Here is a 22061-nt window from a genome sequence, read left to right as displayed (position 1 = left end):
ACCCGATTAACTCCATCTGAAAAGGCCCATAAAATAATAATGTTAGTTCGCTTTATTTAATCTTTTATGACTAACTGTTTTCATATTTTGTTATTACACAATGCATACTTTTTTTTACTCTGGTTTGAGAGTATAGTGTTTCGTGTTTGTTCCTTCCTCTTGCAATACGAACAGTGATGTTTACTGGAAGGATTCTTAACATTTTCCTTGATCCTTTAAATTGGTTGAATCCCAGTGAGGCATAATAACAGTAAAAAAATTAAAATAATTATAATCTGACTTTGGAAATTACGCTGGGTTCGAGTGTAAAGAACATCTGAATGTTTAGTTTTTGCCAAAGATCTGACATTATTAAAACTACGGTGTCATAATTAAAAAACAACAACATTCCAAACTGACATTCTTTGTATTTTTTATTCTTCTGACGAACTGACTGCAAAATTACATCTGTAAGATTTAAACACAATAGAATCATTCAAATAATTATACAAAATGCAATCAATAGTTGAGCAATGCCTAATATTAATGCAAGTATTTCTTCTGCCTTAGACAACATTATAGTAAAAGTAAGTAGAAGGGTTATTAATATACAGATTGAAAAACCGATTTAAATCAAATATTCATTACGAGAAAGTAATGTTACAGAAAAAAGACACAATATTATTAACATCAAATATACAAACAGTGTACTAAACTTTCTGTTTCTCTATTATTTTTAAAAAAGACAATTATTACATTAGTGCAAAACTATTCTGTTCACCGCGAGGAATCTAATCTCGGATTTTAGTGTTTTAAGTTCGTAAACATACCGATGACCCACCCGCCGTAGAACTAGAAAAGACAGCACAACTCTGAGCAGCTAGATATGGACAGTAACTCGTTTTGATTGGCTAATAATACATGAAACAGTGACTGCGTAAATTCACTAACACTGTTGCCTTACAATAATAGAAGAGAAAAAATATATAATTATATATTCTTCAATACCTTTAAGTAACAAAAACAAAACGTAACAGTTTCTTCTGCTTTATATTTTTGTTCTAGTGAGTAGCATACATGAAATGAGTTGACCTTATGAAGGAGCTCTCACAAACTTTGTGAATGGAACTTAAAATACACACACACACAAATCCTATACATCACCAGTAAAACTCTGTATCGGGAAATATTGAACATCAAACTATAAACTTATCATATGAATCTTTTAAAATTGTGTTCCTCTTACTGCTTATTCTCACTGAAATAGTTGTAAATAGTTATAAATAGTTGTAAATAGTTGTGCATGTAGAAATATGAAAATGACAACAATACATTTTCAATTTAAATTATTTAGTTTTCTACAGTCTTCAGAAATAGATTTTTTTTTACATTTAAATATATTTTGAAATTTTAACAGTAACCACAACCTTGAACGTAAGAAAATGTTCATATATATATATATGTCAGAATTATGTTTAGTATTAATAGGGTTGACGCCAGTTTCTTCCCATAAAGTGGGATGTGATTGGATAGACAAGAAACTAAGGAAGCTAGCTCTACAACTTGTGGACAATTACAACGTAGTGTTTAGGAAATGAAACAAAAATCACTTTTGAACTTTTCGCTGGATGCAAAGGTCACAGGAAAGGCTAAGGCACGTATTTAGATGGCTTTACCCTCGGGGACCCCCACCCTTGAGCAATAACACAGTTGTCTGTAGAACATCATGATTGGACGTAATTCTGTAAAAAGCAGTTTTAGACATATAAGGGTATCTGAAAAAAAAAGAAACAGATCAGAAAACACCTTCTTAAATTAATTATTATTTCTCAGGATTGTTCGAAGTCTCGCTCACTGGATTTAAGGGATTATATATGTTAATCTTTCAAGCCATTTCACGTATTGCATCTCATTTTGATGCAATGTTTTAAATAATCCGAAATTACTCAAGGAATCTGGACTGTATACAGAAAAAAATGAATACCGTAACGAAAAGGGAAGGATAGAATTCTGGACTATATACAGACAGACACGAGTAAATACTTAAAGAAAAGGGAAGGATAGAATTCTGGACTATACAGACAGACACGAGTAAATACTTAACGAAAAGGGAAGGATAGAATTCTGGACTATATACAGACAGACACGAGTAAATACTTAAAGAAAAGGACCACTTGGGATAAACATTGGATTACTTTAGTTACTATTACACATTTCATTGATAAGAGAGAGAAAAATACATTTGATTTCCAGTAATAAAAATTATTGCACAAATTATTATATTTATAACACTGTTCATTCTAGCCAAACTATCTAAGGCGCACGCGTTTATCTACATACACAATGTTAACCAATCTAAAGTAATATTTCGCACGTGACAAGTATTTCTTCTCACTCTAACGGCGCCACTGACTCTTGTTTTTATATCAATAAAATCACTAAACGTTAAATATAGTTTTTAAACTGCAATTGTTTAAGTGGTATAAGATAAAAAACAGAACCAGATTTAAAAATACAATAAACAACATTTGTATTGGGCAGCAAAATGTGCAAAACATCTTGAATAGTTTTTAATGAATTTTATATTCAAGCATAGGTTGACCACATTTCCTCAGAGATGCCCATACCTCTGTAATTGGACTTGGCTCCAGATGGAGAAGGAAACTGATAAGAGGGCGCCACGGATTCTTGTTCGTTGCTGTAATAACCATAGAGGGAAGTGTTTATTGGAGCGAGTGGTGGAATGCTGCCATAGCCAGTGTGGGATGTATTAAAAGGATTGTTTTCTGCAAAGCTGGAATGAGTGTTCATATTTTGGAAATCAACAGGATTACCCATGATGATGGAAGTGGAGGTTCGGTTACTTGGTTTAACAACTGGAGTGAGTTCTTGGAACTTGACAGAATCCTCTTGGCCCCCACTACTGCTGTTACTGCTGCTATCTGCATACGAGCATCCTCCTAGTGACTTGGTAGACTGGCGATTGGTGAGGGTGTTACGACCTGGAAGTGAGGTCACGGCCCTTTCTTTGGTGCACGCACCAGCGGTACTTGCAGATGTTGAGTCGACAGCTTGTTGACTTAAACTATTTGAGGGGATGTTAGGCTGAGCTCTGAAGTTTCCAGCTTCCATTGCAGAAGATGTTAATATGGAAGGCAAAAACTTAGGAACCCAAGTAGAGCTGTAGGTATTGGTGGAACCACTTACTGTAGAAGAGTTAAGATTAGACAGATTGTCCTTCAATGATGGAAGCCCATTCTGGAGAGGAAGATATTGATCGAGTTCGGACTCATCAAAATTACCAATGGCCTCAGTCGAAAGCTGACCTACGTCCACGTTGCTGAAATCGATTGGCTGGCCCTCTTGTTGACCTGAAAGACACCCATTAATGTCAAACTGTTACGAGTAAATTCGTATTGCTTTGGGTTAATTCAAAACAGCTTTAGATTTCTGTCTTTTTTTCTTTTTTTTTACTTACACCTTTAATGAAACGTAAATTTCTTACACCTTTAATAAAACGTAAAACGGGTGTCATTTTATTCCTCATTTACATCTGGATCTACAAACTACACAAACTTTTATTTCTATAAGGTCACGAACTACAACGTAGCCAAGATGTTTAAGTCCATTTTCCATCAGGGAGGCAATCAGAAAAATATGATGAGAGTCAGACTATGGTACCTGGAATTTTCTGTTACCATTTTAATAAGGTTTAAACACTTCCTAAGTAATTAAAAATTATTGTACAATGGATAATCAAGTTATGTTATAAATTAATAGGAAAACATAGAAAGATACCTTGTCTTGGAAAGTTGACGGTTCGTCGATTTCCAAATATTCCTCTTTCTCCAACAGCAGTTTGCCCTTGATTTGGTGTAGTGGGTGGAGTTGGTGGTCCCTGAGTGGAGGAAGGTGAAGGAGTTTGCTGGGGACTAGAAGCTGTTGGACTTCGACCACTGGTGGGACTTTCTTTTCTGGTTTCATGGACCTATTAAAATGTTTTGTATATAAAATAAAGTGGCATATTATGAAAACGAAACGTCGACTGTAATAGTGACTAAACATAACTATTCCTTGGTTAAAAGAGTAGCCCAAGAATTGGCGGTGGCTGGTTTGAATTTCGCGCAAAGCCACACGAGGGCTACCTGCACTAACCGCCAATAAATTAGCGGTAAAACAAGATGGAAGGCAGCTAGTCATCACCACTCCCGGCAGTCCAGGCATCACCAGGTGACTAAGGCACTTGACTCGTAATCCGAGGGTCGTGGGTTCTAATCTCCGTCACATCAAACATGCTCGCCCTCCCAGCCGTGGGGGCGTTATAATGTTACGGTCAATCCCACTATTCGTTGGTACAAGAGTAGCCCAAGAGTTGGCGGTGGGTGGTGATGACTAGCTGTCTTCCCTCTAGTCTTACACTGCTAAATTAGGGACGGCTAGCACAGATAGCCCTCGAGTAGCTTTATGCGAAATTCAAAAACAAACAAACAAATCTTTTTACTTAATGTTTTATCTATTTCTATTCTTACTGATCGCGGGTGCTATTCAACAACAGTTTATCTCTCTCACAGTTTATTTATTTAAATCGAAAGCTAATATTCTGTGAAAATACATTTCCAACTCTTTAGCGAATTGAACAGTAATTTCCTAATGGCTGTAAAGGAATTTCAGACAAAATGCTCTAATTTTGGTAAGTTTCTAACTGAAATGAAGGATGGAAACTTAAGTTATATAAAGAACAAAACGAATTACTCACAATGACCGCTATCAAAATTATATCTTTGTCAAGGAAAATCAGTTTTTATACAATCAACAGTATGGCCTTGTGACATCTGGAATATAACTACTTTTGGACTATAAGGAAAGCAGCTAGTCAACACCACGCACTGCCAACTGTTTTACCAACAAACACTGGGTTTGGCCGATACATTATAACGCACTTGTCGAGCATGTTCAGTGGTGGGAATTTGAACCCATAAATGGCGACTCTATCGCCCCCTAACCAAAAAGTAAGTAATTACGAGTAATAAGAAAGTCCTTACTTCCATTTTTAATTATATAATTTTTTTTGGATATTGAAAACGAACAAAAATTGAAATTTCACAAAAGAACCAAAACTACAAACACACTATATTAAAATCAAATACCATATACAGGGAAACTTGTTTCATCTTGAAGATTGACTTGACGGAATAATTAGAAATACAACATTAACGGAGTTACATTAATAGAAAAGGTAACATATCTTGTCTCCCGCTGATACAGTAGTAAATATATAGATTAACAACGCTAAAATCAGGGGTTCGATTCCCCCCGTTGACTCTGCAGATAGCCCGATGTGGCTTTGCTATAACAAAACACACACAACACGACTAAATGTTTAATCACGAAGGTCTCTTTCTATTCCGTAACCTGAGGGATCGTCGAGGCGTCCCAAGACTTGTTTATGTAAGCGAAAAATCCGCATAATAATTAATGTGAAGAATTGTTGCGATATTAATATTTGTTTTATATATAACGCGGTTTTTTATACATCCTACATTTTGTACTCGTAATACCTCTGTCAAATGACACGTGAACTGCATGATACTTGGCAACATTATACCACACACTTGGGAGATTAAACGAACTGCGAATGACATGTTCAATGTGTCCTCCTCACTGTGAAATCACGTGACGTATCATTGCACACAACACTGTGAATTGTGTCCAATGAAATTTCATACAGCACTCGAGTCAGTTTAAGCTCCTGTGTAGGGTTTGGGTTACTTTCGAATAGTCCCAAGAAAGAAAGGCACTAAGGCTCAGACCAGGTGGCACTAAGATAACCCACAACTACATATGTCAGGGAACTTGTCAAAGTTCATTTCTTCTTCTTTTCACAAAGCGTGGTGAAAAAAAACAGAATGAGTGGTTTTTATTTACTATACTGCTATCTGTCTCAGCTGTATATCCCAAAATATGTTGCGTAGTGCCAAAGCTTGTATTGGATTTACTATAAACATATGTATATATGTATCACCCTATATAAAAATACACGTACTGAAAAAGACTAAACGAGGCCTATAGGAATGACATATGAGCTTGCTTGGACAACAACATTTATATGAAATGTCAGGGTATTTTCGTAGCCACCACCTCGAACAAACTAACCAGCTAGCACCCTCTGGTGACTAACCTTTGGGCTGATGGAACATGGCAAAGTTGAGTATTGCCGATATGAGACGTTTACGTTCGCATCTGGTCTTTTTCATTCACGGGATGTCGCTTTTGTTTCTGCTTTCTTTATAATATTTTTTAGCCCTGACTCTACTGGGTCACACATCCGGCGGACCCCAGCTAGTAAAATCTGTCGGTGGTGATTAGTTTTTGCGGCAAATGAAAGAAAGGTATGGTTTATATTTGAAACTGACGTGAATACTGCCTCGCCTCGTCCGTTTCATGTTCAGTGCAGACGGCGTGTTTAAAAAGTCACCAAATTTATGTTTTGGCGTAAATTGGGGTGCGTTATGTCTTCAACAGTGGTTCGTAATATACTATACATTTTGCCATCGAATATAATATTCTTTTACGAAATTTACAATCGTAAGTAAACCCCGAATAATGCCCTCTGAGAAGTAACCTTAAAATACTTAAAGGTGTTTATTGAGGAGATAAAACTTTAAGTTAAGACATAAGTTAAAAAGAAACGGTACGTTGCTATAGTAACGTCGAACTATAATTGCTAATAAATCGACTATTTGGAAAATTGCAAAATGGTCAAGTTTCGTACTCGTGACGAATATGTAGGCACCTGTGGACATATAAACCAACCTTCGTCAGCAAAATATCATTAAGAAACGGGGATTCGAACCCGCGACCCTCAGGTTACGAGTCAAGCGCTTAACCACCTTGGTAAAAGAGTAGTCCAAGAGTTGGTGGTGGGTGATGATAACAACTTGCCTTTCCTCTAGTTTTACACTTCTAACTTAGGGACGGCTAACGCAGATGGTCCTTGTGTGGCTTTGCACGAAATTCAAAAACAAACAAACAACAAGAGTAGAAACTATTTGTTCGTAAACGAAACGTATATACACATATATTTGCTTCTTTTAGGCTATTTATGGGCAGTAACTCGAAACCTGTCTATTAATGAAAGTCATATTCATTAACTACTAGAAAAGTTTCTGACAATTCCTGAGGGGTTACATCTCTTTTTCTTTTTTTTTTTTTTGGTGGGAGTAGAGAGGTCCAAAAGCTATTGTTTGTGGGGGGTAGAGAACTCCAAGAGCTATTGTTGTGGGGGTAGAGAAGTCCAAGAGCTATTGTTTGTGGGGGTAGAGAAGCCCAAAAGCTATTGTTTATTAAGTTCTTGTGCATTCTTCTCAGTTTGGTTTAACAATACAAAACAAACTATGTATATATATTTTTCCCGCCTGATCTTGTCCATCTGTCAGTTGGCAGAGTGTAAAATGTTCTCTGGAAAACAAAAATAAAGTACGTTAGTCGGCTGTATAGTGAAAGCATTACTCATATAAATAGGGGTGAGTAGATATATCTTCACAACAATTGCAAGCCGTAACAGCACTTCAAAGTATAGATAGTTAATTTGTTTTCCAGTGTCGCTTGTGTGAATCTAAAGTGACCCATTTGTCGCTTCAAGCGCACTGATGTCGTACCACTTAAGTGTCTCTTGTCAAATCGTATCCACAAGTTCCTCTGGAGAGGCGGGGACAGCGGTACTTTTAAGAAATGACAACGTTAAAATCCGAGGTTCGTCTCTCCGTGGTGGACACAGTAGATATCCCAGTGTGGATTTTTTTTAATACGTACAAGCAGTCTTACGCAAAATATGTTGAAACACTTAACGGACTTACATTACGATATTATGATGTCTTGTTGTTTCATAAAAAAAAAACTTTATTGGAATTTGAGTTGGCAATATTTGTTTTTACTGAAACATGCTCAGGTGGTTAAGGCACTCGACTCGTAATCCGAGGGTCGCGGGTTCGAATCGCCGTCACACCAAACATGCTCATCCTTTCAGCCGTGGGGCGTTATAATTTGACGGTCAATCCCACCATTCGATGGTAAAAGAGTAGCCCAAACGTTGGCGGTGAGTGGTGATGACTAGCTGTATTCCCTCTAGTCTTACACTACTAAATTAGGAACGGCTAGCGCAGATAGACCTCGTGTAGCTTTGCGCGAAATTCAAAGCAAACCAAACCACTGAAACATAGTAAATAAAAAATAATATAATATTTCGTATTACACTAAATCACGTTATGAATTTTACTTCAAGTGCCAGGTTCTATTTCAATGTCAAGTCATTTTTATTGTTTGTTTATTTATTTTTGAGCAAAACCACAGTAGGCTGGCTATTTACAGAGTTCACCACAGGGATTCGAACCATGGATTGTAGCTCAGTAAGTCCGTAAACTTACCTCTGTATTACCCGGACATATCTGGACGTAAAAATAGAAAATTACGTCTTGAATACGCAAAAAAAAAAAAAAGATGGGACGCTTGACTCGCAATCTGGGGTTCGCAGGTTCGCATCCTTGTCTCACCATTCATGCTCGCCTTTTCAGCGAGAAGGCGTTTTGTGTGACGTTCAGTTCCACTATTCGTCAGTAAAGAGTAGCCCAAAGGTTGGCGGTGGGTGGTGATGACTAGCCGCCTTCCCTTTGGTCTTTCACTGCTGAATTCGGGACGACCGGTGCAGATAGTCTTCTTGTAGCTTTGCGCGAAATTTGTAAGAAACCAAGCCAAAAAAATAAAAAAATCCTCACCTGAACATGACAGTGGCACCTTGGACTCCCGCGACAGACTCCACCCCAGTGTTGTTAACGTGGATACCCTTCATCGTTTTGCGCCGTCTGGGTTGATATTTATAATCTGGATGCTCCTTCTTGTGAATGACTCTCAGTCTTTCGGCTTCCTCAACAAAGGACGCTTCTCTTCATCACTAAGCAATCTTTAAAAAAAAAAGCTTTGATGAGCTAAGTAATTCGAATAATATAAATGATACGAGTGCGTAATTCTATAGTCAAAAACGAAATACTGAAGTGAGCTAAAAGATGTCATCTTTTCTTATTATTTTATGTACGAATACCCCCCTCTTCCAGAGTGGCACAGCGGTATGTGTGGCGACTTACGATGCTAAAGTCGGGTTTCGATACCCGTCGTGGGCAGAGCCCAGACAGCCCATTGTGTGGCTTTGCCCTTAAATTCAGATAAGAACCACCTACGAATCACAGAGAACATACATAACTATCCGGTTCGATATGGTATGCTATTCCCGTTTTGTCCCTGTTTTTTATTTGTTTTTTTTCTGGGAGGGCGTAATATAGAGATGTTTTTGATCAAAGTGACACAAAGACATATTTCTATATACTAACATCATTCTTTGCCATTCAAGATTTTATTTATACACAACAATAGTGATAATACCAATAAGTAACTTCTTTAAGATAACTTTGCTTTGATTTAACGGTTTACGACTTAGACTGATCAGCAGTATCTTAATTTATTGACCTTACTCTACTGTTACCGGCACAGCGGTATTTGTGCGGGCTTACAACGCTTGAATCCGGATTTCGTTAACCGTAATGGGCAGAGCACAGATAGCTATTTGTGTTGCTTTGTGCTTGACTTCAAACAATCTTAAATTATTAAACCCGATTTTGAAAATAAAATTGATGTACGTCTATATAATTTAGCAAAGATGATTAATTAAACAATTAGTCAAAACAAAAACTTTTAACCGAAAGTAGTCAATGCTTTCATTAAGAGTAGATTGGTATCTCTTGACCAAGAGAGTTAGTTTGTAATTGATTAATGAGTAGCCAACAAAATAAGCTTCATCACAGTCTTTCAGTTAAACAAACACGATAAACAACTCTGTACAAACAATAACATAATTGGTACGATAAGGTTTGTCAAGCCATGACATCTATAGTTTGAATAAGTATGAGAAAATAATATGATTTTAGGTTCTAGACATTTAGAAAATAATATGATATTAGGTTCTAGACATTTAGAAAATAATATGATATTAGGTTCTAGACATTTAGAAAATAATATGATATTAGGTTCTAGACATTTAGAAAATAATATGATATTAGGTTCTAGACATTTAGAAAATAATATGATATTAGGTTCTAGACATTTAGAAAATAATATGATTTTAGGTTCTAGACATTTAGAAAATAATATGATATTAGGTTCTAGACATTTAGAAAGAGAGAATGTAAGTTTCTTACACTTAGATTAAGTGAAACGTGTAGATTCTGGTTGCTTACAACAACAAAATGTATTGTGAACATTTAGATTCTGGACAAATAGAACAAGTAAAACATTTATATTTGGGACACCTAGAAATATAAAAACATTAAGTTCTCGACATATACAAAAAATTTTAAAAATCGATTCCTGAAACAAATAAGACATTTATATTCTACAAATATAGAACTAGAACAACATATAAAACAAGTAAAATATTTAGAACAAAGAAATAATTTATTAAGTTAGAAGGACGATTGAAGGAAACTTTGAAGTCGTTTCGGTCTTTAGTGTTACGTTGTAGGTAGACTATTCAAACATTAGTATCAACAACATGGGCGCCATGTCCCAAGTTATTTATCACCGACTTGAAGAAGGCTGGAACGTTAAAAAGTAAACTGTGATACAGTTAAGAAATAAATGTTACTCAGTTACCGTTAAACTACAGCGTAAGTGATTACTATGTTATTTGGTTACCGTTAAACTACAGCGTGATTGAATACTATGTTACTAGTTTACTGTTAAACTACAGCGTGATTGAATACTATGTTACTGGTTTACTGTTAAACTACAGCGTGATTGAATACTATGTTACTGGTTTACCATTAAACTACAGCGTGATTGAATACTATATTACTGGTTTACCATTAAACTACAGCGTGATTGAATACTATGTTACTGGTTTACTGTTAAACTACAGTGTGATTGAATACTATATTACTGGTTTACTGTTAAACTACAGCGTGATTGAATACTATGTTACTGGTTTACTGTTAAACTACAGCGTGATTGAATACTATATTACTGGTTTACTGTTAAACTACAGCGTGATTGAAAGTATGTTACTGGTTTACTGTTAAACTACAGCGTGATTGAATACTATGTTACTCAGCTACCGTTACACTTCAGCGTGACTATAGTACAAATATATTTACCACGACACTTCCTGATGAACAACCAGAAAGATACGTCTCAAAATATAGACCGTGGAAACCCGCCATCTTTACTGTACAATCAGAGTTTAATAGACAACACAAGGACTAGAAAAAGGAGACAAATATAGGCAGAGTAAATCTAAAGAAAAGCAAACTGTTACGTCTCTGACAAAGATTAAAGGAACTAGGATCTTGTTCTTACTGTTATTATAAGTTCAATCTCTCTTGAAGAAATATGTAACATTTATTCGTATGCAGTGTGATAAGGAGACTTGTAAGTGTCAATACGAAGTAATACAAATGATACGTGTCAGTATACAGGGAGAGATAAAGTCGAACGTTCGTGTTTACGATTTCTGTTAGCAAAGTAATATAGATAGTGGTGAGAAAATTTATGTCAGAAATGTCATTGTCGTGTTAACGAACGTATTAAACAAACTGACGTAAAACGGACACGTGCAAGTTCAGCGAAGAATAATTCTGTAGTTTTGTTGTTGTTGTTTCTTTTTTAAGTACAGTACGAACTGAATACGTAAAACATGTACGCCATGGTGTTTAATACCATAAGGGAAACTGTCAGCAGACTGTGTAATATTTTATGATCAGTGCTGGGGTGAAGAACCATGTTGCCTTGATGTAAAATACCGAATCACGTTAAACCAATAACGTATCATAGGAGTTGTTTTTTTAGCTAGTCTCTTCTATTTTTATGGAAAAAATGCGAAAAGAGACACTGCAATTTTGGACAAATTTCTTCTGTAAACTGAATTAAAACAAACAAAGAATGTGGTAAACAAATGACCCTGAAGAAGCTGACAACAAGAAGCGAGTCAGAGAACACGCTTTATGCATACGCACACGTGCACGTGCATATATATATATATATATCGTTTAGATCTTTAACTTCACTCTAATGTAGTCGAAACCACTACAGTCAAGCAAAGGACCTGAAAACCTAACATGGAAATATCATGCTTTTAATGGTAGTATTTAAAGGCACGTTGCATGATCGCGGGTTTCTAAAACAAATAATTCCCAGTCCAATTGATTATAGTTTGTAAAAACCATCTCAGATGTGAGTATCACTCTAGTATTTATCTACACTAATGTTGTACTGATATTTTAACGAAGCCTTAAATACACTTCTTACGTACCAAGTGACCTTTGAAAAAAGTTGGTTCCATTTTTCCGCTAACTCTGATAACTCAGGACTGATAAACGTGTAAATATAGTCTGCGTATTGTTTTAAAACCTAGCAACAAAACTCGTCAAATGATGAGCAATAGAAGATATAAAACCAGAATCTGGAAGATGGAGATGAAAACCAGTAGATTAAACAATCGTAGGCCTGTCAGACAAGCAAGCTACCGTGTGATCTAGAACGGAAAATAAGCTGAAACGAACGGGGAATGACACCGAATCGAAATATCTACTACGTTCGGTAAGCTAGGCTAGACTGCTCTACGTGCCTGATGTGCTCTGATAAGATAAAACCTAAAAAAACGTGTGTGTAGGTATTCTTTTGACAGAATAAAACACCTGTTTCATTAATCTGAGAGAGAAATCGCTGTTGTCAAATCGTGTTTCCTGACGGCCATAAAATGAAAAACACAGCATCAAATGTTTACGTCCGCATCACGGTTAGACAAATTTGAAAAAAAAATATTCCGAGTTTCTGTTGTCGAGATTACGCTGATTAATAATCAGATTACTATTAAATGATTGTGTGTACCTTGTTGGTTAACCATTGTTTCAGGCCTGTACAGAGGAATGTAAGAATGATACCGTTTTAGGTTTGGTTTGGTTTCGAATTTCGTACAAAGCTATCTGCGCTAGCCGTCCCTAATTTTGCAGTGTAAGACTAGATGGAAGGCAGCTAGTCATCACCACCTGCCGCCAGCTCTTGGGCTACTCTTTTACCAACGAATAGTGGGATTGACTGTCATATTATAACGCTCTCACGGTTGAAAGGGCGAGCATGTTTGGTGTGATGGGGATTCGGGGATTAATGACAAAATACCGTAGTATAAAGGTATGTTAGGCTATCTGCTGTACCCACCGCGGTAATTCGATCCCCGGATTTCAGCGTTTTAAACCCCTGAACTCATCGCTGTGCCACCCGGGGGACTTAAACATAGATACCCGAGTTTACGGGTATCGTATGAAAAATTTGTAAAATACAGGCAGTGGTGTACAAATCACGGTACACATAAGAATATATAAGTAGAATATATCCAGTGGGACAGTAGTGAAAGTTTTCGTATTTGAAACGCTCGAATCAGGAGTTCGATTTCATTCGGTGAATACAACAGATAGCCCGATGTGGCTTTGCCGTGAGAAAACATTCGCACGAAACGTATGAGAGTTTTGCTCCAGTAGTTTGTTCTCCCTACTTAGAAAAAGGTTTTAAACAACAAATATGTTCAGAGACTAAGCAATTTCATCACACTATTGCCTGTAAATAATACGTTTTTGCCATTTAACCTTGGGAAATTATAATATTTTAACGTAAAAACGTTACTTTTAGTTAACATACACAAAGTATAGTAAAAGGACAGTGTAAGTGTACTCTACCGTATTTGGCCTGGCATGGCAGTGGGGTTAACGCGCTCGGGATCGAATGTTCGAACCCCTTCACCGAATGTATTTGTCCTTTCATCCGTAGAGGCGTTATATTGTAACTGTCAATTCCACTATTTATTGGGAAACTAATCCAAGAGTTGACGGTGGGTAATGAAGACTCGCCGCCTTCTCTTTACTCTATCACTTCTGAGCTGGGAACGGCTAGCGCAGGTAGCCCTCTATTAGCCTTGAGAGAAATTAAACAAACAGCTCAGTCGTTTTAAAAGATTCTAGTCGCTGGGAATTTGGGAATCCACGGTAATATTTGTTTCCAACAATAGACTACTCCGAACGGATAAGAGATAGGATTTAACAGTCACTCTTATAACCCACCCAGGGCTCGAGAAGTACAAACGCAAATGACCCTTGAACTTACGCTTCGTTACAGTAACCAAAGGTCAAGTTGACTTACTGGCGATGCTCAGATAAATATTTTTACTTCTCGTGGTGCCACATAAGTGTTGGTAACACTTTAACTTCAATTTACAACTTTACAAGATACCAAATTTCAGCTTCACTTTAATTATAATTACAATAGAGGGTTTGGTAATGGATAATAGAAACGAATCGAATATGAGGCCAGTCCTTGAAATTTAGAAAGTGATGCGAATTTATTTGACAAACATTAATTCACAAACATACTCGAAAATATACAAAGATATTTCTCGGATATGCTGAATCCGTAAATCGCGACGTGAGAGCCTTATGGATCGTTTTAAAACCCAAACATAAAAAGACACAGTGATAAAAAAATGTCCACTGTGATAAACGAAATAATAATTTGATTTAAGTACGACTTTTACCTTCTCAATTTATAAAAACTTCTTAAGTGATAGAAAAAATAATAATATTATTTTCAAAATCCGTGTGGTTAAATTGTGGAAAATCCGTTATTAAAATCAATACAACGTTTACGAACTTTAAATTCTTAAGCCTGGGTAACAAAAACTATTTTAAGGATAATAATCATTATATATATATATACTACACTAAGTTTTCTTTGAAGTATATTTTTTATTGAAAATTACTAGCACAGCTTAGACGTTTTCATTACATTATTTAAAAGATCCCTAAGAGAAAAATAGGTTCTTTATCAGACAATAAATGACTCTGTGTGGGGCCCGGCATGGCCAAGCGTGTAAAGACGTTCGACTCGTAATCCGAGGGTCGTGGGTTCGAATCTCTGTCACACCAAACACGCTCGCCCTTTCAGCCGTGGGGCGTTATAATGTTACGGTCAATCCCACTATTTGTTGGTAAAAGAGTTGGCGGTGGGTGGTGATGACTAGCTGCCTTCCCTCTAGTCTTACACTACTAAATTAGGGACGGCTAGCACAGATAGCTCTCGAGTAGCTTTATGCGAAATTCAAAACCAAACAGAATTTTTGAAATTAAAATGTTATTACATTGAAACAGTAGTCACTGTGCAAATTTCTAAGAACCTATATTAGAAAGTATGGACATGTAATTAGTAAGAAATGATGTCATATTTGTTTTGTTGAACCGTGTAGAACAACTTTGGTTAAAACCAGATAGAAGTAGATACGGTGAACTTGCATACAACATGAAGGGAGAGGCAGTAATTTGTCTTCCATGTTTTTACTAGGTAAACATTATGTCTAGACAAAGCCGAGCATCTTGCATCCAGATGATATACTAGACAAATACATACACATAGGACAAAAAAAAATAATAATATTAGAATTTTCCTGAAGAAACTTTTCGCCTCCAGGTGGTGTGTATGATCAACGATTTTAGCAGAACGCCTACTTTTAAAATAACAATATTAAAAAACTTGTCACATCACGCTATAAATTTAATATCTCTTAACTATGCCCCATCAACGATCACTAGTGATATAAAACACTGTAAACACATCAACGCTGGGTTTTGTTTTTACAAAATAAGAAACAAGACAATGTATTCCTGCATGTTATTTATCTGCCTTTGAATTTAAAACATTTTCTTTATATATAGGGCATGAAAATAAACACAAATATTATACTTATGATGTAATTAAAGATCACTTTTCAATATAACTATTAATTTGTCTGTTTTATTAAGACAAACAACTCATTAAATAAAGTACTGTAATTATCATATGTAATGTAACAGTAAGTTTTGATAAGTATTATTTTACTTGCACTATTTTCCTTGTTTTTTTTTTACCTCCCTTTCGGTTATGTTTCTTGGTATTCAACGGTAAAAATGAGGACTACAATTCAGGGTTCGCTTCTTGCAGTAACAACAGGATAATAGTTCATTATAGCTTTGTATATATCAACAAAAGCAATCAGTTTCTGGGATATAGCTTTATAGATTCCTGAAACAGTTCTCTGAGAAACGTAACCGTAAGTTATTTAACCTATTACTATCATCCGTTAGGTTGTTGTTTTTTTTTTAAATTAAGCACAAAGCTACACAAGGGGCTATCTGTGCTCTGCCCACCACGGGTATCGAAACCCGGATTTTAGCGTTGTAAGTCCGCAGACATACCGCTGAGGAATCAATCTCTTAGCATCACACCTTTGGAATGTATAAGGTATGGTGTTATTGTTGTTTTTTGTAGTGCGTTACCTGGACTCTGTTAACCGGAGGAAATCGAACTGAGTATATTTCTTACTTTATAATAAGTTACCACACAAAAATCGTGTGACTGACTATATAACAGAAACGACACTATTAGGTTCACGAAATTAATAAAGAAATTGTGTCAATAAATTTTACGACACCTAATGATAAGCGTATCTATAGTTCATCTACTAACAAAATATATAGTAATACGCCACTGTGTGCCAATTATATAAATAAATAATTACGCGCGTCTAAATTAACGGTAGTATTTTACATTACGTTTCATATTATTACAAAAGCGTATTCAAACTGTCCAGTTCAACAGTGAAAAATATACAACATTTGGCTTCATCGACGTAATTTATTTGAATATTTTGTTTTTATAATATAACACGAAACTAGGCAGAGCTTTAGAGTTAGCATCTAAAACTATAAGCCCTAAGGTTCATGGTTCGCGTCCTGTTTCTACGGCAGTAACTGCGTTTTGCTTGTTGAGTTGAGTATGTCGAACAATAAACCACCAATGGCTTGAAGCGTTGATTGATTAATTGGAATTACGCACACCGCTACACAAGGGGCCATCTGTTTTCTGCCCACCACGGGTATCGAAACTCGGTTTTTAGCGGTGTGAGTCCACAAGCATACCGCTGTACCACTGGGGGGGCGTCTTTAGGAGTAATTGTGCCTCTCTCTTCGGTTTAGACGGCGAACATTTAAATATACACTACATACACACACAAGCACATATTTTTGTGTGTATAATCAAAGAATCAGTTAGGTGTGTATATATTTTTATATAAAAACCACGTTGGGCTATCTGCTATGTCCACCGCGAGAAATCGAACCCAGGTTTCCGGCGTTGTAAGCCCATAAAGTTACCATTGTCCCACAGGAGGACAGTTTTGTTTGTCTGTTTTAAAACAAATTCAGACTGGGCTATCTGTTCACCGTGGGGTGTCGAACCCCGGATTTTAGCGTCGTAAGTAGGAAAACCCACGGATAATCGAAAAAGTAATACACTTTAAGTGAGGTTCTATACGTCTCTTTGGTATTAATGAATAACTTTTTTTTTATAGATTAAAAATATTTTCTTTACTTTTCGTTATTTATTTTAATGTTCTTATTTTTTAATCCCATGAATTATTTCTTTAATATTTTTAAATTGCTCATATTCAAGTGTATTTTGTATATTTGGTGTAGTTTTTAAAATCGTATTTTTATTTCCTTATCACTATTTGTTATATTGTCATTGATGTGCTGTCTAAATCTCGTGTTTTTATTTCACGTTACACATTTTTACTCAAGTATTGCATTCCGTTAAGAACATCCTGTAGTGGTTTCTCTTTTTTCTCAAGTATTGCATTGCTTTCAGAACATCCTGTAGTGGTTTCTTTTTTTTTTCTCACGTATGACATTCCTTTCAGAACGTCCTGTAGAGTTTTCTCTTTTTTCCTCAAGTATCGCATTCCTTTCAGAACATCCTGTAGTGGTTTCTCTTTTTTTTCAAGTATCGCATTTCTTTCAGAACATTCTGTAGTGGTTTCTCTTTTTTCTCATGTATCGCATTGCTTTAAAAACATCCTGTAGTGGTTTCTCTTTTTTCCCATATATCGCATTCCTTTCAGAACATCCTATAGTGGTTTCACTTTTCCTTCAAGTATGGCATTCCTTTCAGAACGTCCTATTGTGGTTTCTCTTTTTCATCATGTATCGCATTCCTTTCAGAACATCCTATAGTGGTTTCTCATATAGGACATTCCTTTCAGAAAGCCTGTAGTGGTTTCTCTTTTTTCTCAGGTATGACATTCCTTTCAGAACATCCTGTAGTGGTTTCTTTTTTTCTCATGTATGACATTCCTTTCAGAACATCCTATAGTGGATTCCCTTTTTTCTCATGTATGACATTCCTTTCAGAACATCCTGTAGTGGTTTCTCTTTTTTCTCATGTATCGCATTCCTTTCAGAACATCCTGTAGTGGTTTCTCTTTTTTCTCATGTATCGCATGCCTATGAGAACATCATGTAATGATTTCTCTTTTTTCTCATGTATGACATTCCTTTCACAACGTCCTGTAGTGGTTTCTCTTTTTTCTCACGTATGACATTCCTTTCAGAACGTCCTCTAGTGGTTTCTCTTTTTTCTCACATATCACATTCCTTTCAGAACGTCCTGTAGTGGTTTCTCTTTTTTCTCATATATGACATTCCTTTCAGAACGTTCTGTAGAGGTTTCTCTTTTTTCCTTAAGTATCGCATTCCTTTTAGAGCATCCTGTAGTGGTTTCTCTTTTTCCTCAAGTATCACATTCCTTTCAGAACATCCTGTAGTGGTTTCTCTTTCTCCTCAAGTATTGCATTCCTTTCAGAACATCCTGTAGTGGTTTCTCTTTTTTCTCATGTATCGCATTCCTTTCAGAACATCCTGTAGTGGTTTTTCTTTTTTCTCATGTGTCGCATTCCTTTCAGAACATCCTGTAGTGGTTTCTCTTTTTTCTCAAGTATCACATTCCTTTCAGAACATCCTGTAGTGGTTTCTATTCTTTCTCAAGTATCACATTCCGTTCAGAATGTCCTATAGTGGTTTCTCTTTTTTCTCATGTAGCGCATTCCTTTCAAAACATCCTGTAGTGGTTTCTTTTCTTTTTTCCTCAAGTATCGCATTCCTTTCAGAAAATCCTGTAGTGGTTTTTTTTTTCCTCAAGTATCGCATTTTTTTCAGAACATCCTGTAGTGGTTTCCTTTTTTTCTCATGTATGACATTCTTTTCAGAACATCCTGTAGTGGTTTTTTTTTTTCTCATGCAAGACATTCCTTTCAGAACGTTTTGTAGTGGTTTCTCTTTTTTCTCACGTATGACATTCCTTTCAGAACAATTTGTAGTGGTTTCTCTTTTTTCTCATGTATCGCATTCCTTTCAGAACATCCTGTAGTGGTTTCTCTTTTTTCTCATGTATCGCATTCCTTTCAGAACATCCTCTAGTGGTTTCTCTTTTTTCTCATGTATCGCATTTCTTTCAGAACATCTTGTAGTGTTTCTCTTTTCTCTCGCATTTTTCAGAACATCTATATCATGTATCGCATTCCTTTCAGAACATCCTGTATGTATCGCATTCCTTTCAGAACATCCTGTAGTGGTTTTTCTTTTTTCTCATGTATAACATTCCTTTCAGATCTTCCTGTAGTGGTTTCTCTTTTTTCTCATGTATGACATTCCTTTCAGAACATCCTGTAGTGGTTTCTCTTTTTCTCACGTATGACATTCCTTTCAGAACAATTTGTAGTGGTTTCTCTTTTTTCTCATATATGACATTCCTTTCAGAACGTTCTGTAGTGGTTTCTCTTTTTTTTTTTTTCCTTAAGTATCGCATTCCTTTTACAGCATCCTGTAGTGGTTTCTCTTTTTCCTCAAGTATCACATTCCTTTCAGAACATCCTGTAGTGGTTTCTCTTTCTCCTCAAGTATTGCATTCCTTTCAGAGCATCCTGTAATGGTTTCTCTTTTTTCTCATGTATCGCATTCCTTTCAGAACATCCTGTAGTGGTTTTTCTTTTTTCTCATGTGTCGCATTCCTTTCAGAACATCCTGCAGTGATTTCTCTTTTTTCTCAAGTATCACATTCCTTTCAGAACATCCTGTAGTGGTTTCTATTCTTTCTCAAGTATCACATTCCGTTCAGAACGTCCTATAGTGGTTTCTCTTTTTTCTCATGTAGCGCATTCCTTTCAAAACATCCTGTAGTGGTTTCTCTTTTTTCCTCAAGTATCGCATTCCTTTCAGAACATCCTGTAGTGGTTTCTTTTTTTCCTCAAGTATCGCATTCCTTTCAGAACATCCTGTACTGGATTCCATTTTTTCTCATGTATGACATTCTTTTCAGAACATCCTGTAGTGGTTTCTTTTTTTTTCTCATGTAAGACATTCCTTTCAGAACGTTTTGTAGTGGTTTCTCTTTTTTCTCACGTATGACATTCCTATCAGAACAATTTGTAGTGGTTTCTTTTTTTTCTCATGTATCGCATTCCTTTCAGAACATCCTGTAATGGTTTCTCTTTTTTCTCATGTATCGCATTCCTTTCAGAACGTCCTCTAGTGGTTTCTCTTTATTCTCATGTATCGCATTTCTTTGAGAACATCTTGTAGTGGTTTTTCTTTTTTCTCATGTATAACATTCCTTTCATATCTTCCTGTAGTGGTTTCTCTTTTTTCTCATGTATGACATTCCTTTCAGAACATCCTGTAGTGGTTTCTCTTTTTTCTCATGTATGACATTCCTTTCAGAACATTTGTAGTGGTTTCTCTTTTTTCTCATGTATCGCATTCCTTTCAGAACATCCTGTAATGGTTTCTCTTTTTTCTCATGTATCGCATTCCTTTCAGAACGTCCTCTAGTGGTTTCTCTTTATTCTCATGTATCGCATTTCTTTCAGAACGTCCTGTAGTGGTTTTTCTTTTTTCTCATGTATGACATTCCTTTCAGAACATCCTGTAGTGGTTTCTCTTTTTTTCTCATGTATGACATTCCTTTCAGAACATCCTATAGTGGATTCCCTTTTTTCTCATGTAGGACATTCCTTTCAGAACATCCTGTAGTGGTTTCTCTTTTTTCTCATGTATCGCATTGCTTTCAGAACATCCTGTAGTGGTTTCTCTTTTTTCTCATGTATCGCATTCCTATGAGAACATCATGTAATGGTTTCTCTTTTTTCTCATGTATGACATTCCTTTCACAACGTTCTGTAGTGGTTTCTCTTTTTTCTCATTATGACATTCCTTTCAGAACATCCTGTAGTGGTTTCTCTTTTTTCTCATGTATGACATTCCTTTCAGATCTTCCTGTAGTGGTTTCTCTTTTTTCTCATGTATGACATTCCTTTCAGAACGTCCTGTAGTGGTTTCTCTTTTTTCTCACGTATGACATTCCTTTCAGAACGTCCTGTAGTGGTTTCTCTTTTTTCTTCATGTATCGCATTCCTTTCAGAACATCGTTTTGTGGTTTCTCTTTTTTCCTCAAGTATCGCATTCCTTTTGGAACATCCTGTAGTGGTTTCTCTTTTTCCTCAAGTATCACATTCCTTTCAGAACAATCTGTAGTGGTTTCTCTTTCTCCTCAAGTATTGCATTCCTTTCAGAACATCCTGTAATGGTTTCTCTTTTTTCTCATTTATAACATTCCTTTCAGATCTTCCTGTAGTGATTTCTCTTTTTTCTGAAGTATCGCATTCCTTTCAGAACAATCTGTAGTGGTTTCTCTTTCTCCTCAAGTATTGCATTCCTTTCAGAACATCCTGTAATGGTTTCTCTTTTTTCTCATGTATAACATTCCTTTCAGATCTTCCTGTAGTGGTTTCTCTTTTTCCTCAAGTATCACATTCCTTTCAGAACATCCTGTAGTGGTTTCTCTTTTTTCTCAAGTATCACATTCCGTTCAGAACGTCCTCCAGTGGTTTCTCTTTTTTCTCATGTATCGCATTCCTTTCAAAACATCCTGTAGTGGTTTCTCATTTTTCCTCAAGTATCGCATTTTTTTCAGAACATCCTGTAGTGGTTTCTATTTTTCTCATATATAACATTCCTTTCAGAACATTTTGTACTGGATTCCATTTTTTCTCATGTATGACATTCTTTTCAGAACATCCTGTAGAGGTTTTTTTTTTCTCATGTATCGCATTCCTTTCAGAACATCGTGTA

General features: G+C 36.1%; 1 pseudogene across 1 annotated transcript in view; it reads right to left on the bottom strand.

The window, feature by feature from the left end:
* Positions 1-398: 398 nt before the first annotated feature.
* Positions 399-22061, bottom strand: part of LOC143227293 (uncharacterized) — a 42148-nt pseudogene continuing 20485 nt past the window's right edge. The window contains exons 2-6 of the transcript XR_013014985.1: positions 8751-8935; positions 8403-8423; positions 5538-5640; positions 3778-3967; positions 399-3350 (exon numbers count right to left, since the gene is read on the bottom strand). The product of XR_013014985.1 is annotated as an uncharacterized LOC143227293 (transcript). The remainder of the gene's footprint in view (positions 3351-3777; positions 3968-5537; positions 5641-8402; positions 8424-8750; positions 8936-22061) is intronic.

The sequence above is a fragment of the Tachypleus tridentatus genome, chromosome 9 (genome assembly GCF_004210375.1).
Source record: "Tachypleus tridentatus isolate NWPU-2018 chromosome 9, ASM421037v1, whole genome shotgun sequence".
Taxonomy (NCBI): Eukaryota; Metazoa; Arthropoda; class Merostomata; order Xiphosura; family Limulidae; genus Tachypleus; species Tachypleus tridentatus.
Note: the sequence above shows the minus strand (reverse complement) of the source record. Positions and strands in the feature narration are given on the sequence as shown.